A 16,590-nucleotide genomic window follows, 5' to 3' on the forward strand; every position below is an offset into this window, starting at 1 on the left:
ATCTCTGCTGCTCACTGGTGGACAGCAGGATGAGAGCAGCATTCTAAGCCAGGCAGAAAACAGGGGGTTCCTAGATAAGCACAAAGTCCCATTACAGATCTGGGTTACTGCAGCTTCTCTTGAAGGTTTTGAGATGCCAGTCATTGTGTTTCTGACCAGGGGTGAAACCCCCAATGGACTGAGCCCATCATTTCCAGGTATTTCCATCCCCTGGCAGCACTCACACTGCTACACTGGCACTCCTGACAGATTCCTGGTGATCTATTAGCAGTTTATTCTCTCTGATTAAATGCAAGGCAGCCAGACAGCAATGCAAATTAGTAAGCAGGAAGAATCATTAGAAATTTGATTCATTATGGGAAAGAAGACAATAATTTCAAATAGGACTAATACAGTAGTTATAAACACATTTTCACTATGTCCTAATTTCAGTTAATTATAGAAAGACAAACTGTCTAGAAATATTAAGTTTTGATTGAAAAAGGGAAACTTTAATAATGGGTAAAGGCAACATCTGCAGGATGTTGAGCTCTTTTTTAAAAAAGACTGACCTTATTAAGTAAAAAGTGCATTCATATTCATATGGAAGTTAAAATCTGCCTTTAATGATTTAAGACTAAAAGCTAATGGGCACAAAGCTGGGTATATAAAATAGAGTAATTATACAGTTATAATTATACATAAAATTACTAATATGATAATGTTTGTGTTTAATAACATGATATGGATACACTGTCACAATGACCTTAGTAAATCAACCGTAGGCTATTCTAAATTATTTCTCTTTGGATCCTTCTCCCTCAACATCCAACAGCTCTGCAGAGCCCCAGCATCACTGACTGCAGCTGAAAACATCAGTTACTCTTGCATGAAATTGAACTTTATGAAGAATAGGAAGTTACTGATGATCTCCAAAATCAGAAGTATAATAGAAATGCTTATCTTTATACTTGGCATAATTTAAACATTTATATACAAGTAATTTAAAATGGCTGCAATGCCTCATGGTTACGGGGTTTTCAAACGATAACTGAACAACCCAGGAACGTTTAAAATTCTGCTTTTTCAAATGGGCTATCTCAGCATTCTGCTCCTATTCTGCTCCATGGAATACAGGATTTTAATTTTCTCCTATTACAGTAAGCAATCATGCCTCTATCAGTTTTCCATCTTCACAACAGATGTGCCTATTCAAAGACCTCAGCGTTCACTTCCCAAAACAAATCCCAAAGTCAAACCAAGACAAAACAGAAAATATGGCCAATTACAACTTTTAGCCCATATATACCATTGAAAAAAAAGTAAACAAGAAAAAATAGTTGCAATAAACAGCCTGTCAAACAGAAGCACTCCAATAGGATAAACATGACCCTTTTTTAATATATACAATTGACTTTCCCTGGAAAGCCAGACATGGGTCAGTGAGTGGACTGGATAATCCCTCTTCCAATTCTGACTGAGAAATACAAACAAGATGAAGTGAATTAAACGAAATGCAGACAATTTTACTGCAGTCTTCGAGAGGAAGAATTCAAATATACTGTGATTGTCAGGAAAAACATGTTAAAAAGATTTAGCAAAAACTTAGCAAAACAAACACGTATATTTGGGCTTATAATGCCTGTAATCTGTTGAAGAATATTACTGCAAGTCAGGAGAAGTTTTAAAGCTTGGGTTCAGTTCAAACCCTCATTCTCAAAGATTTGTGTTTGCTTATCAGCTAAGAATTTCCATAAAGGAAAAGAAGATGACCATCGCAAAATTTCAGTGGGCGATTTCACATCTGGTCAGAAATAATTTAAAGTTACCAGCTGGGTTTCATTGCCTCCACTTAGGACCTGTCTGCACTCAGAGGCAGTGAGGATGAAATGCCTGAACACAGCCAGAGTCCCACAGCCAGGAAAAAAAGAAAAAAGAAAACAACACAAACTCCACTTTTTAAAAGCCTGAGTTTTGAAGACTGAGATTTGATTTGGACTGAACTCAATTACTCAGACTTTGGTAGAGTTGTGCTGCAAACTGAGATTGCTGCATTTTTAAAACCCTGGCAAATATCTATATACATGAGCCTGCTTCATCAGCAATTTTGTTTCTTTTCCTGGGATGCTGAACTCTGCTGAAAGAAGCCTCATTCCAAGACTTCAGCATATAGAAAACTCCAGCTCACTTGCTCCCAAGGCAGTTTATTTTCTAAGGACTGGTACAAAATTAAACAATAAATTAAATCTGAGTACAAGTTCATGATTTGGTTTAAAAAACATCTGTTTCTGAATAAACAGAAAACCCATTTTATTTTACTTTTTTTATAAAACATCTCTTTTGAAATATGAAGGTGATTTTTCTTTCCTGCATCTTTTAGCTTTGCTGTAATTGCAATAAAAGATGCAATCCAGTTCAAATGGCTGCATCTGACACCAAACTCAGAGGAAAAAAAAAAAAGAACTATCCAAGTTTCTGAAACCCAACAGCTGACAAACAGACAAAAGCCAGGTTTTACTGGACCTTATCCTCACTCATTTGGAGCACAGCAGGCATCATCCACGCTGCAGAACTCGGACACAAACCTTAAATCCAGCAAAATGTTTCCTTTTGGTTGGCATTAAAGACAAAGCAATAGACAGAAATAAAGCTACAATTTTACATAAATAAAAGAAACAAGGGAACACAATACCCTTAGGCTACATATATCTAGACACTAAGACTCCTTTTGGTCTCAGAATCAGTTTGATTTTTCCCTTGCTTTTGGGTAGATCTAAAGAAATAAAAACACCTCTTCCACCTCTGCAGACTCTGTTCAGGAAAGGTTTGCTGACCAAGGTGGATGCCTGGAGAAATAATATGATTATTGCCTGGGGATGTACCACTGACTTCCTAGGTTAGGAGCACAACCATGTAAGGGAAAGGCAAAACACGTGACCCCTAAGTTTTTTAAAGGTGAATTCAGTAATAAGATAAGTGTGTAAACAATGGTGAACTTTAATCACTGCTCCTGTGTAACCACAGAACACGTACACCAAGCGTTGTACAACCCTCCCTCGCTGCTCGGCTCATTTGTCTCTGCCCTGGTCTCTGGGAGGTTCTGGGTGTTCTGAGCGCTCCTGATTTCTGGGAAATGGCTGCAGGCAAAGCCAGATCACCGTGTGCCTGTGCATGCACACATTCCCACCCAACCCCAGGCTCCCAGTGCCTCCAAAATGGATTTCAGGTCACAGATCAATTAACTCCTGTGCTTGCACCACCAGGCAAGGCTGGGACAGGATTTCCAGATGTGTAACCTGGAATCCCTCACCTTCAGCTGGAGAGTGCAGTGGCGAGGGGCAGACTGGTTTAGGGACCCAAGAAGTCCCTGAAGGATGTGAAGAGCCACCTTCAGCAGAGCCAGATGTCAGCACCTGCTGTTTGCTGACTCCAAGACATCCAACACTGCAGGATACAGCTTACCTTTAAAAATACAAAATGCAATGATATCAGAATAAACAAAGCAATACACTGCATTTCCAAGCCAAATTTCAGCTTTCACACTTTAGAAAGACTGTGTTTGGGATAATATTTGATTAAAGTAAATTTAGGGGGCTGGATTTTTTTTTCCCCGAAGATGTTTGAAATCTTACAATACTTAGCATTTCCATGAGTCAAATAAATATCTAATCATTATGCTAGATAAATTTTCATCCTCATTAAAAAATAAATAAATAAAAAGAAAAACAAACAAACCAACCTACAAAACCCTCCCAAAATAATCCCTGCAATACTCGAGAATTCATGTATGAAGCACACAGATATTTGCATTATAGAAGGAGCTGGAAATGCCATAAAGCAGAAAAAGAAACAACACTGAAGTGATATACAGGGAACCTTTCACTTCTGTATCACCTCTGGAGTGTGCTTAGAGCTACTTAGACTGACACTGAACTTTAAAGTACAAGATAAAAAGAAGATTTCACTTCACTGCTGTCCACTGGGCACTGAAGGAACTAATCCCTCCCTCACCCAGAAACCTGCCCTGGATCTTCCACATGGCACACCATGGAGGGAACACACAAGATTACATCCAGACTCACATTCCAGCCTGGTTTATAACCCTGTTATTAGCACAGTGCTCACGGCGTTTGGGATGTATGGCCAAATGGGTGTTGGGAAAGTGTGTCTTGAAACAAGGAACACCCTGGGGAAAATGGAAACCTCCTCCCTGATTTGAGGTTTCTATCAGTGCAAAGGGAAGTGGCTGGCGCTGCCAGGTTTCCTAACTGACCACAACTGCAGCACAAATGTTTTCTGGGCAAATTATCACATTCATTTTGCTCCTCATTCTTTTCCAACCTTTCACTTCCCATCCTTCATGGAGTTTTATACATCCTCTTGATTTTTAGCCCAGCTTGTTCAAACCCCACCTTTATGCACAGAAGACCTTGGGTTTTTTTTCATTTCATTTGAACACTCTTCTTCTCTACTGCTAGAATTGAGCCAATTAAAGCCACAAAGGCACTTGTCAGTAGTCCTTGGGATATTGATATGGTATTTACCTTCCTTAGATAAAGGCACTCGAGAGCTATTGACGGAGTTTAACCCTGCGCTGCCTGCAGAGCATGGGCAGCTCCTGCTGCTGATCTCAAATGAGACTTAAGGGGAAATGTGAAGCAAGTTATTTGCACGAAGCAAGACAAGGGGCAACCAAGCCAACAGAGAAAATCTGTTGTTCAGCCAAAAATTGAGACAAGTCCTTCTTTCTTAGCCCATCTGTGGCTTTGTCTCCAGAGTACAACATGACACTGAGATTTAATGGGTGCAAGCTTCCACTTTACTCTCTCCCTATCAAAAAGGGCCTCCCCTTGCATGTAAACATCCCAAAATTCAGTGGCAGACATCTATTGTTAGAGCAGACACCATGCTATAGCAAGCACAAATTCCCTCCAAAGCAAAAGCCAATTAACTGCATGTCTTACAATTTGTTAAAAAGAAACAAACAAACAAAAATCCCCCAATGTTTAATTGCTTCTTAATATAAAATCTTTACACTTTTTGCAGACGATTATGTAATTTCACAGTATATTATAAAACAGTTTCTGTTATCATTAACTGAAAGTTAATAGTTTTCTGGTGTGGTGGCTGGAGTGTAGTAACTGCAGTGACACACCAACATGAATTTTAAGTTCCTGCGTACAGCAGCAGTACTAATCCGACCTGCCAGCCAGAAACAATAGACAGAAAAATTCAGGTATATAAAAATTAGAGCTTACATTTTTCAAGGTATTGAGCTTCTCTTTGTCACCAGAATAAATGGTAGAACACATAAATGGCAGAACTTTCCTGGAGTACAAGGCCTAAATAAACGGCTAAAGGGTAACTGCAGGTCTGGGTTCAGAAGCTGTTGGAAGCTTTTAGAGAGAACTAGGCATTTCAATGGTTCACTTTCCCTGTGAAAACTGCACACATTTCACACATTTCGCTCTTTTTAGAAAATGAAAGCAGACAAAAAAGTATTATTCAAGTTCTGCTAGGGCTCTTCAGAGAACACAAAATTGGGGATGGTGCTGTGTTTTACATTTTGCTGAGAGGGCTCTGCAGTCAGATGGAGATGCCACCTTGGTCCTGCTCTGTAAAGTGAACACAGATGCAAGCTTTGATTTAGACATTCAGTTCTACATGAAAATATTTAAGTCAGAACTTGACACAGAAATCCTTCAGAAACCACATGGTTGCTCCGTGTCCTTGAAACAGCCACAGCTGTCTGCCTCACTGAGGTCCATCCCAAAAAACACCTGACGCTCACACAACACATTTTGTCTCTGTGTGCTCTTAATAGGCTTCCGTTTACCTGCTGGAGTGCAACCTGTCAGCTTGGCCACCCCAAATGCCTGCAAGCCTCAGTGGTATTTGTTTCTATCCCTTTTGCTCAAAGCCAGGCTGAGTGAAGTCAGCCAGGAGGGTTTGAGCATCAATTCGCCACTGGCAGGTACTCTTAGAGGGAGAAATTTCCTGCTGAAGAGCTGGCAGCAGCCACCACAAGCTGCCCCTCTGAAGTCAGCTTTGTCCTACTTTGCTGAGTTTACTTCTTCTGTAAGAGGTCACAGTCATGTGCACAAAGTTTGAGAAACTTCAGATGCCGTGTATCGTAACACATAGCTCGCCACAGGGTGAAGAAAAGAAGGTAAAAATTTATGTAAAACCACCAAGCAGGAAGGGACAGAGGTGCTCCCATCCCTTGCTCTAACTGGGAGACAAGTACAGTATTTCTCAAGGGTGCTCCTGGGAGTCTCCTTTACACAGCTCCTTCTAATCCCGTGGTACAGCTTTACAAACATCCTTCCTTTTCACATCAATGCTTGGCACTTAGACTGGGTTCACTGTATCGCTGCACTGAGCCAGCAGCACTTGTTTCTCTCACATTCCCACACAATTCCCTCCTTGCTTCAGACACTTGAAGGGAAAGCACAAAGTGCTTTTGGCCCCCCAGGCACCTGCTCAGCACTCAGAGCCTCTGTTATTTCTGTCTTCGTGGTGAGCTGCCCTCAATTGTCCTTCCAAGGGCCAATTCTTTGGAGCTCTCCAACCCATTTCACCCTGTGTAGCTCCAATTCTCCTGGACAAGGAAAACTACCTCTCATCTGCCTCACAGCAGTGTCTTCTCAAACATTCTGGACATGGGAAAGGAAAGGGAGCTTTGTTACCCTGCCTACAGAGACACCTGCACTCGAGTTTTACTGGAGTACAGCCTTTATTTCCAGTCACCCAAAACTGTTTTTGGGGAATCACCTACAACCAAACCTCATGGAACACATGCAGACCAACCACCAAACAACACACGTGGCTCTAGGCCTAACATGGATTAGAAAGGTGGTCTGCATTTCTAGTTCTGTTCTCAGTGCATCCTGCTCCAAAATTAAAACTTCTTAAAAGCTTTTCCTTCTCCTCTGCAGCATCTGTGTAAGAGCTCACTGTGCCACTGAGCCACTGATTTCAGAGCAGATCAGAATTTCTAGGTTACTATTTTAAGTCTGACTTAAAATTTTTACACTAACAGTCATCATGTAACAGCCCTGGTTTAAGAAAACAAATGCAGAAATAAAGTTCCAGCCATTGTCTCATCTGGCCCTTGAAATTATAATTCTTCCACAACAGAGAAGTTAATTGAATTCCAATTTTAAATGTACCTCTAAGACAAGAAACACACTGTACACATTACAGCATCCCATGGTGAGAAAGAGTCTTTGATAGAATTAGAATTTGCTTTCTTGCATCTCAAATGCAAATTTCTCTGGAGATAGCTAAAAAAATCTGGTAAGAAACAAAAAACTCTTCAGCAATAAAATATTTTTAGTACATAAACAAACCAAAATATTCTCATTTGCATATGGTGCATCTTCATCTCCTGTGACATTTTTTATTTTTATCCTATATGACAATGCAACTGACAAACTAAATAACCAGAAAAAGCAGGCGACATTTCTGATGCCAGATGCTGAAGATCAATAGCTATTTCCCAGAGTTTATGGCATAATTAAAATTTGTAACAGGAATAATTTTCTCTTCAGCCCCTCAGGCTAAGTCTAGAATTATTGACTAAGTCTAAGTTATATAGTGTAGCATTTGTTATTATGTTTATGGATAATATAAAGGATTTTATGCTTTTTTCATGTAATCTGGTAAGTATAGAAACAGTAACTAGGAAAGAATTCTCTATATCAGGAAAGCAGGAGTTACAAACACTTTGTTGTTCAGGCATGCAGAAGACAGGGTTTATATAATTATCTGCCAGTTAAGCTGTGCTCCAGTTTACAGGAGGTGGCCACAATGCCCGTGAAGTGCCAGAGAACTGAATGTCAGTCCCTCAGAGCTCACCGTGCCTTTCCTCCATGGAGGGGGTACCAGGTCCCAGAGTCACTGGTGCTGCCAGGAGCTACAGCAATATATGGCAATTTAAATTAAATTTACTGCCATATGTGAACAGCTGTATATTTATAACCCCAAGAGTCCTTCCTCTATCCAAGGCATACAGAGAGCAAAGAAGAAGAGAGCAGAGTTGATCAAGGACAACTGCGCTTCCATAAGGATGGAGAAACAACAATCCTGCACAACCATCCCATGGCTTGGGTTTGCTGTAACTATCAGGCCAAATAGACTTGGTTTATCAGTGAAAAGAGATGTATTTATTTGCTATCAGCCCTAGAAACTCATCCCTGGGCAGTGGAAGAGTAACTGGATTATTTCTTGCTCGTTTCTCAATCAAGGCTAATAACAACACAAACCAAATTAAACCCTCCTGATACCAGTGTAACCCCATTCATTGCATTTTCACAAATAAAGCAAAACTAGAAAGCTGGTAAACATTTCTGCTGATGAAGCACAAGAACAAATACAGTCTGACTCAATCCCTCTTTGCAAGGCTAGCAGGAATAAAATGTGGTGAACTTAATTGTGTTATGAAGGCACAGAAAATCTGAGCATACACAGACAGCAGAAATGCCACTTTTAAAAGCACTACTTGAAGAAAAAGATGAATATATATATAAATTGACAAAGCCAGCTATTATGCCTAGCACTACGGATTCAGAGTAACATTTGGGCTAAAAAGCACAGTTCCACTTTCTGTAACTGTTTCTACAGGGATGGATTTAGTTACCTTTAGCTTATGCTTTTTGTCCTTCTGATGCTAAGAGAGCTTCAGGATATGTCCAAAATTTAACCAGAAACATGAAACTGGAAAAAGGCAGAAGCAGCTGCAGCAACACTCCAAGAGAGCTGACCCTTGGTACCAGGCAGGCCCAAAGGTACCTGTGGCTCTCCACCCATGAAACATGACAGTGGACTCTAAAAAACCGAGAATTTTAAAATTTGAGTGAAAAGCCCCAATATTACATAGAACGTGCATTTTTTTCAAAGGGGTAGAAAATGATAAATCTCTTTGAAGTTCACTGTTGGTTTGCAATGATTTCCATCTACTTGCCTGATGTACATGAAGTCAATCCTTCTTGCTTCTCTGATTGCTAAATGCAAAATGAACAGCTTTGCAGTTATTAGTCTCAGTTCTATATATCCCATAACCAGGAGACTAATTAAGAGACTGGGCCTTGAGGAGGGGAGGGGGAAACAGAACCAACCAGCCAAATCCCCCAACACAAAACCAAACACTCAAGAAAAAAAAAATTCTAAAGACCTGGATCAGAATGACATTGCAACAAAAACCCAACCTCACTTGTCTTTAAAAAACACATTTCAAGAACTCACTGCAAGACATGATAGCATTCAGGACACTGCTCCACTGTGATGATGATCAGTGGAGATGCTGTTTTTTCAAGAAAAGGAAAAAGAAAAATAAAATAAAACCTCTCACCATCACCACCTTTTGCACTAGGACTATGGAATGAAATCCCTGTATAGAGATGGAAAAATTTCCAGGCGCTTCCAGAAAACTTCCAGTACTTGAAGAAGGGGGAAAAAAGAGAGCTTGTCAGGGCCTGCTATGAATGCAGAGCACTCTTTAGTTTATGAACTAGCTCATATCTGCATAAGAAGTTTACATAACACCAGGTTTCCTTTGCCTGAGCTGCTCAGCCCACATTGATATTCCCCCCGCGCCAACCTCCGCTCTTTGCTTTTCTCCACTAAGTGACTGACTTTCAGAAAAAGAGGTGCAGGAGCAGCCAAAACAAACATAACCCTTACCACACACACTGAACAATGATGTACTGGGGGAAAAACCAACAACTTCCCTTGGATCACTTCCCTAGCGTGGCAAACACTGAATCTGACAGACCCTACTGCTGACAAGGGCTCATTCCTACATTTGGTAGAATTTCAAAGGTTAAAGCAGCTTTATGAGGAAAAGTTTTTAAACACTTTGCAAACATAATCCTTTTGCTGTACATCTACTATGTTTTCAATTTCAGTTTTACTTATTGCAGCAAGATGTTGCTATCTTGTTTCATTTTCAGGCACACATATTAGGATGCAATCATCTGCAACATACCTTTAAGAACTGGAAGGGATTGTGACAGCAAAACAACAATAATACCAAGTAGACTGGAGCTGAAAATCTTGGGCTTGATATCTAGTTTTGTGGTCAATTCTCACCATTGCAGACAGATTCCCTCTTATCATGCTTCAATTTATGCAGTTTTCTCAGATTTAATAGGCTTATATTAGTGATAGTATTTGTGTAGAACTGAAATCTCAACTCCTTATTTGTGAGCACATATGAATTGGGAAATGAAAGCTAAAAAAGCCCAGGTATTCCTGTGATAAAAGGGTTAAAAGCACCCTGAAAATGTTCAAATTACTTCAGCTGAAGAAAAAAGAGTGCTCTGTGCTGTTCCAGCTGCTGATGGCTCTGCGGGACTATTTAAATCTTGTATTTTTCACAGCACCAGGATAGTGATCAGAACATACTTCTCCAGCTTTCTAGATTCACCACTTTGAAATGAAAGTCAAAAATCGACAGGAGGCAGCAATAAAACGAATTATTTTAAATTACCTATTGTTACTGTACCTGGCTGGGGAATAGAGCCAAGCTGTGCAAGAAATGCTGTCACAGGAAACCCTTGCTATTATCATTCAAAAAGAGCCAAAAAGGGACCTGGTGATGTTCTGTCAGTAACTGTCCAGAGAGAAAACCTCGACTTGCAGGGCTGAGGTCATCCAACAGCAAGGGGAGAGAAGCACTTTGACAATGCACCTTCAGAATTGCCACCTTTTGTCAGAGAGCCCCCAGTTAATAACTGCAGCTGATTACAGCATTCGTTAGCATTATTTAGAGCCCTGCTCAAAAACACAAACCTGAAAGGAAATTGTTCATGTAGCCTAGGAAGCTGGGTAGACATGGTAGCCAAGAAGTAAGAAAGACATTTGAGACTGAAATTTGCTTTCTGGGACATTCCCTTCTCAATTCCCAGTGCTCCATGCAAGCATGCCAGGATCTTTATGTAGGCTCTTGATATTTTCCTATCACCTCTCTCAGCAAAAAGTAGTAGCTGCTTCTTTCAGACCTGGTCTGTAAATATTTCATGAAACTACATATATATTGATCTAAAAATCAACATCAGAACACAAGAACAAACCCTAAGGAACACACACTCGGAGCTCATCCAAAGCCCAGATTAATTGCAGAGGGAATCTGAACTTGCTGGGAACTGCTTTTAGAAATAATGCAGCTGTTTAATAATATGTTTATATTAAATATATATATATATATATATAATGAAACGAGTTATAAAAATGTTTAAGTTACATTAATAAGCAGCACATAAGGGAGCCCTGAAGAAAACTCAAATTTTCTATGATGTTTTATTAATAATGCTTATATGACTCCCCTCATTCTTGCTCACTTACTTGTGCCTCTCAAGAACCAGAAGAACAAGCTGCATTAACTTGAACTTCTCAATTCAGCTCTCTCCTCTGTGGGCCAGAGGCAAGCACGGATTACACACACTTAGCAAGCCAGCAAAGCTGCTACCATCATCTAGCAACACAATACAGTGTAAAATCAATTACAACTCATGTACAATGTCATCAAATTAAAATTCACAGTAATTGCATCTTGTGGGGCTTATATTGTCACATTCTCCAGTAAACAGTACTTAATTCATGGGAAGACTGAAAACAAGTCGTGCGAAGGGAACGGATCTTGATTCTAAAAGCAAAAAACCCAACAACAACAAAAGAGGGAAAAAACCCAAACCACCACAAAAGTCCAAGGTACTCCTGGTGAGCTTCAGTGCATTTCTGAAGGGCTCTCAGTGCACTGCCTGAACCAGGAATCAATCCATGGCTGGCAGGCACAGCCCCATTGTTCAGAGCTTTGCTCTTTTCACTTGTCACACCCCGGCTGCGGGAACGGGGCTCTGAACCACTGCCAGCAGCAGCAAAACAACAACGGACGGAACCAAGAGTTAATTTATTCTCTGGGCTTACTGTACTTGGTGCAAAACAAAACTGCTGTGACGGCAGAGTGACCTTATATTTACTGATTGACCAGATGGCGAGAATTACTGACTTATGTAAGCCCCGAGCCTCCTTCCCCATCTGACGGCTGCTGGGGGAAATCAAATAAAGGGCTCTGTGTAGTCTTTAGGGCTCCAGCCTAATCATCACAACACCATTAGAAGAAAATGCTGCAGGGAAAGGCAAGGAGGGAGCAGGACTGAAACCCTGGATCCTCAAAACCAGGGTTTTTTTCACAGCAGAACTGAAGCCATGGGTACTGCAGAGCAAGAAGGTTGGTGCACCTGCTGCCCAGGCCGCATCTCTTTTGCTAATGAATAAGTGAAGCCAGCCTCCAGGGCTGTCAATCTGGCACCTTTAGTAATTCACACAAGCCTCAAAGTTGTCTAAAAAAAAATAACATGAAAAGGAACCCAGGTTGTCTCACTAGCAGTGGTTTTGACAGGTATCTTGAGTAATGTTAATCTTTGCACCTTTCTTTCCTTAAAAAATGCCAGTTGAATCACCAATTATTTGGGACAGTTTCTAAAAACAAGCACACACGGAAATAAGGTTGATGGCAACTGACAAAGTGACACTGGGGGTGTGCATGTGCGTTTGCATGTATGCACACACAGAATATATTTTTTTTAAGCCAAAATTACTGTGCAGCCCTAACTCTTGTCCCATTTCCATTAGTGCAAATCAAGAGGAATTCCATTTGAATAAGCTCACTTAGGCTAATAGAGAAAAGGCACAAATTAAGCCAGAATCACAATCATAGTTCCCAAAAGACCTGTATAAAATACAACATGCTTGCAAATATTTTCCATCCGTTTTATTCATAGATTATATTGGCAGAAGTAAAATAGCTCCTCATGTACAGCACAGAAAATAAGACTGGAGTTAGACTGAACAACCTTCTGAGCAGCAAACCCCTGTAACCACAAGTCAGGTCCTCAATGAAGAAAGAGAGGAAGAAACAATATCAATTCTTTCATTGCCATGCCTGAAATGAAATTTAGACTTGTACAGCATTGAATATTCCTGCTGCTTTACTTAAGCAAATTAGATCAAAATCTAATTTGCTGCCATATATTTTCTGGATTGTTCCTACATAATTATTAAAATACAGGAAAAAAAAAAAAAGAGAGAGAGAGAAAGGCAGTGGAATAGAAGATCTCTGTGAACTGAACCTGCTCCAGCAATGATGGAGTTATTCCCTACAAAATATGGAAATCTGAGACACGCATTTGAAACCCTGGATTACATGCAGGCATGCATATAAAGAATAACTTCAAGGGAAAAATAACAACACATCTTGTCACTGACTAGAAAGTTACCACTCCAGCTCTCAGAAAACCTTTTGAAAATTTTACAATGGTTTAAGGATTCTTGCAAAACACAAAATAGACACAAAGCTATATCCCTTATATGCAGAGCATGAGAAAGAGGCCAGGAAGAAACTGGTAAAGTTAAGCAAAAGCAAAGCATGGGCTGAATGTCAGGGGAAAAAACCCACTGAATGCTAAGAAGATAAAATAATGGAATAATTCCCCAGGATGATAATATTTTCTGGGATGTTAAAACAGCCTGTTGAAAGAAAAAAGGGCTGCTGGGAAAACATTCTTTCTCAAAGCAAAAACTTGACATTAATGTTGCAAAAGAAGGACTAAGCAAGATTTATGAAGTGTTGCGTTCAGGATTCTATTGAAAATTTAAAATACCTAGGACAGAATACTCTGTTCTTACAGTTTGTCACACAAGTGCCCACAAGGGCTATTTTGCATGCATGTGTTGGTGTAACCTCAGAACAACCCACAAAAGGAAAAAAACACAAAGGCAACAAGCTGAAATAAGGCACGAATGCTAAACAGAAAACATCTTTCATCTCCCTGTATCTGCCATGCCCTGCTCACATGCAACAGGCAGGAAATTTGTGCAAAGTAGTTGTGCCAAGCACTTCCTACCCAAAAAGCATTTGCGGAAGGTTTTACAAAGCTACAGAACAGTAACCCCAACATCCACAGATCACCTTAAATTTAAAGCAACCTTTATTGACAGTAGAGTGCCAAATGCTTACATGATCTTATCAGACTTTTCCTTGCCCTCCTAAAATGCAAGCAGTGGGTTTTTTTCAATAATGCATTGCAGAGATGAGTGATGTGGATTTCCTCCTTTCCCCAAAACACATGCAAGGACAGGTCCCATCGCGTGGACACGCTGCACAGCCGGCAGCACAACAAGCTCCCACACGCAGGGCAAGGATGCCCCAGAGCTCCCGACAGCACAGCATTCCACGTGTGCTTACCTGGCTGGGCTGCACTCGCTGCACTGGGCTCATTCTCTCCCATTTCCACTGAATTATAAACTCCCCTGAGAGGAGCTGAGCTGTTCCAGCCAGGGGACGTGGTTGCTGTGCAAGTTCTGACCTCCTGACTTCCCACCGTGGCGCGGTAACCCTATACCTGACTTTCTTCTGGGAATAATCAGTATCCTGCTTCCTGAGCTACCTGGGCCTGCCTGACCTGTTTCTCTATAAACTGACATCATATCCTTTGATGTGCTTTGATTAACATGTGCTTCGGGCAAGGCGGCTTTGTCTCCTCTTGGGCTCCCCACCCTCTCCTTTCACTTTCACACAGGCTGCAAGATGCAGGTCTCTCTGGTTCGTGGCAGGTGCTTGGGACAAAATGCCAAAGACCACAGAAATTTTGCAACTGCTTTTAGAGAACCTCTGAATTTGCATTTCGTAGGAAATCTAAATGTTAACTATCAAACCAGCACCTGGGATGGGAACTTTGCAGTTCTCCACCAAAGAGAGCAACGATCGCTGCCATGCAGAGCCCCTTTGGCAAAATCTTTGCAAGGAACCTCAAACCCAACCCACCCTTCCCCTGCCTTTCCCAAGATTATCCCCAAGGAAAATGCTTTCCTTCAACACTGCAATTTCAATATTGTTTTGATTGTTTAACAAAAAGGGCTTCTAAACAAAACAAAAGGTTGTTTTGCTTGTCTTATCCTCCCTCTCCAGCACAAGGAGATTATCTTATCCAGCCACACTCCCAACTGAGTTACAAGACAATATTTGCTCTTTTCTGCCACATAAATCAAACAACAGGTGTCTGATACATTTGTAATCAATTTGTTGAAAAGGCACACCTGTCTCTCTGCCTTCAAAGTTAGTTTTATTTCAACATTTACATTCGCAACTGCCAATGACAAAAATCAAAGAGAAGACACAGCGTTATTTTAAAGGAACAAAAAACTGCAATTTAAAAGAGGTAATTAGCTCTCCCCATGTTAAGCTCCATCTGGATTACACTCAAAATGGTCTAATCAATAGCGTTAGAAAAGTTTTGTAATCCAGAAGCAATTAAGTCTGTTTTTAAAACTAAAATGTATTGTTTTTTCTTCCTTTTTTTTTTAAGTATTGAAACAGAAATACAGAGGGTAAAAACTAGAAGATGAGCTTTTCAAGATAATTCAGGCTAGGTAAAGCGTACTTTTCAAGTAAAATTTCTGAAACAAACTACGCTAATTCAAACAAAAATCTCATTTAGGAGTAAGAGCATCCCCACCCCTCAAGGTAAGCATCACATAAGCTGAAGTAAAAGATATTTATGTCCTGAGTTTTGCTATGGAAGGTAAATCAGACAACCCCCAAACCTCAGTCATCAGAGCAGTGAATTCCAAAAGAAGTTTTCACTTGATTCACAGAAATGAAGGAGTTTACAAGAAAATGTTCATGCTTTATTCTTGCCTGATTATTACATTAATTGGGTTAATTCGATTGCTCCACAGCCAGAAAAGACTCTTTACCAAGAAAACAAAGAGAGAAGAAAAATATACTTAGGTCTGAAATTAGGTTTTTTATTATTTTATTTCTCTTAGCTTAACTGAGCTATTGCTATGTATTCCCCCGCAGTCAGCCCATGGCCCAAAATTTGCAGTCAGGGGTTCCTACAATGCACCAGGCTCATGCATCCTACTGTCATTTACTGCCAGTGAGCTGAAGCTGCCCCTGGCCAGCTCAGGGTCAGTGCAAGGGGTGAGACTCCAGCAGACACCTGGGGAATCTCCCCAGCTGCTCCCTGACTCCAGTTCCAACGCTGAACATCATCTTGGAATTAATTCACTGAGTTTTCTCTGGAAAGTGCCAGTGAAACATTCCACTGAAACATCCGCTTAGTGGGTGAAGGTTTTCAGTTCTAGTGCAGCTTCCTCTGCTTAAGGACAGAGACCTAAATTTTGGTGTGCAGAGAAATGAGTAAGTAAGAACTTTGGTGGCTTTGTGTTTGCCTCAAGAGTGAAAAACCAAAGTGGTCTTTCCTGAAAGCTTCTGTTAGGACAGCTACTGGACAACAAGAGTGCAAGAACAGACAATGAGCCTTTATTAAAGGCTCTATGTCTATTCAGGCTTTTCAACCAGGTCCCTATTAAGAAAAGAGATACCTAAGTTGCACAATCCATTTCTGGAGACAGCAGAGGAGCACATTCAGAAACTTCTCCTTGACCACCAAACTTGGGAAGTCAAAGATTTGGTGCTGAGCTTCTATAAACAAACAAGTTTGGGTTGCTCTATTTTTAATACACGTTTAAGAAAAACAAGTTTATTTATCAGTAACTTTATGCACTGCAAAGTAAAATATATTTGATAATTAACTGACGAGA

At 40.5% G+C, this 16,590-nt stretch overlaps 1 protein-coding gene across 2 annotated transcripts in view; it reads right to left on the reverse strand.

Moving 5' to 3' along the window:
• Window positions 1-16,590, reverse strand: part of NAALADL2 (N-acetylated alpha-linked acidic dipeptidase like 2) — a 421,140-nt gene that overhangs the window by 285,869 nt on the left and 118,681 nt on the right. The window contains exon 1 of one of the 2 annotated variants that reach the window (XM_031055527.1): window positions 3,290-3,307. The exons of the other annotated variant lie outside the window; for it this stretch is intronic. The gene's annotated coding sequence lies outside the window, so the exon portion shown is untranslated. Of the gene's footprint in view, window positions 1-3,289; window positions 3,308-16,590 lie in introns of those variants that run through there. 2 annotated transcript variants of the gene reach the window in all.

Source organism: Geospiza fortis, unplaced genomic scaffold (assembly GCF_000277835.1).
Source record: "Geospiza fortis unplaced genomic scaffold, GeoFor_1.0 scaffold172, whole genome shotgun sequence".
NCBI classification, from domain to species: Eukaryota; Metazoa; Chordata; class Aves; order Passeriformes; family Thraupidae; genus Geospiza; species Geospiza fortis.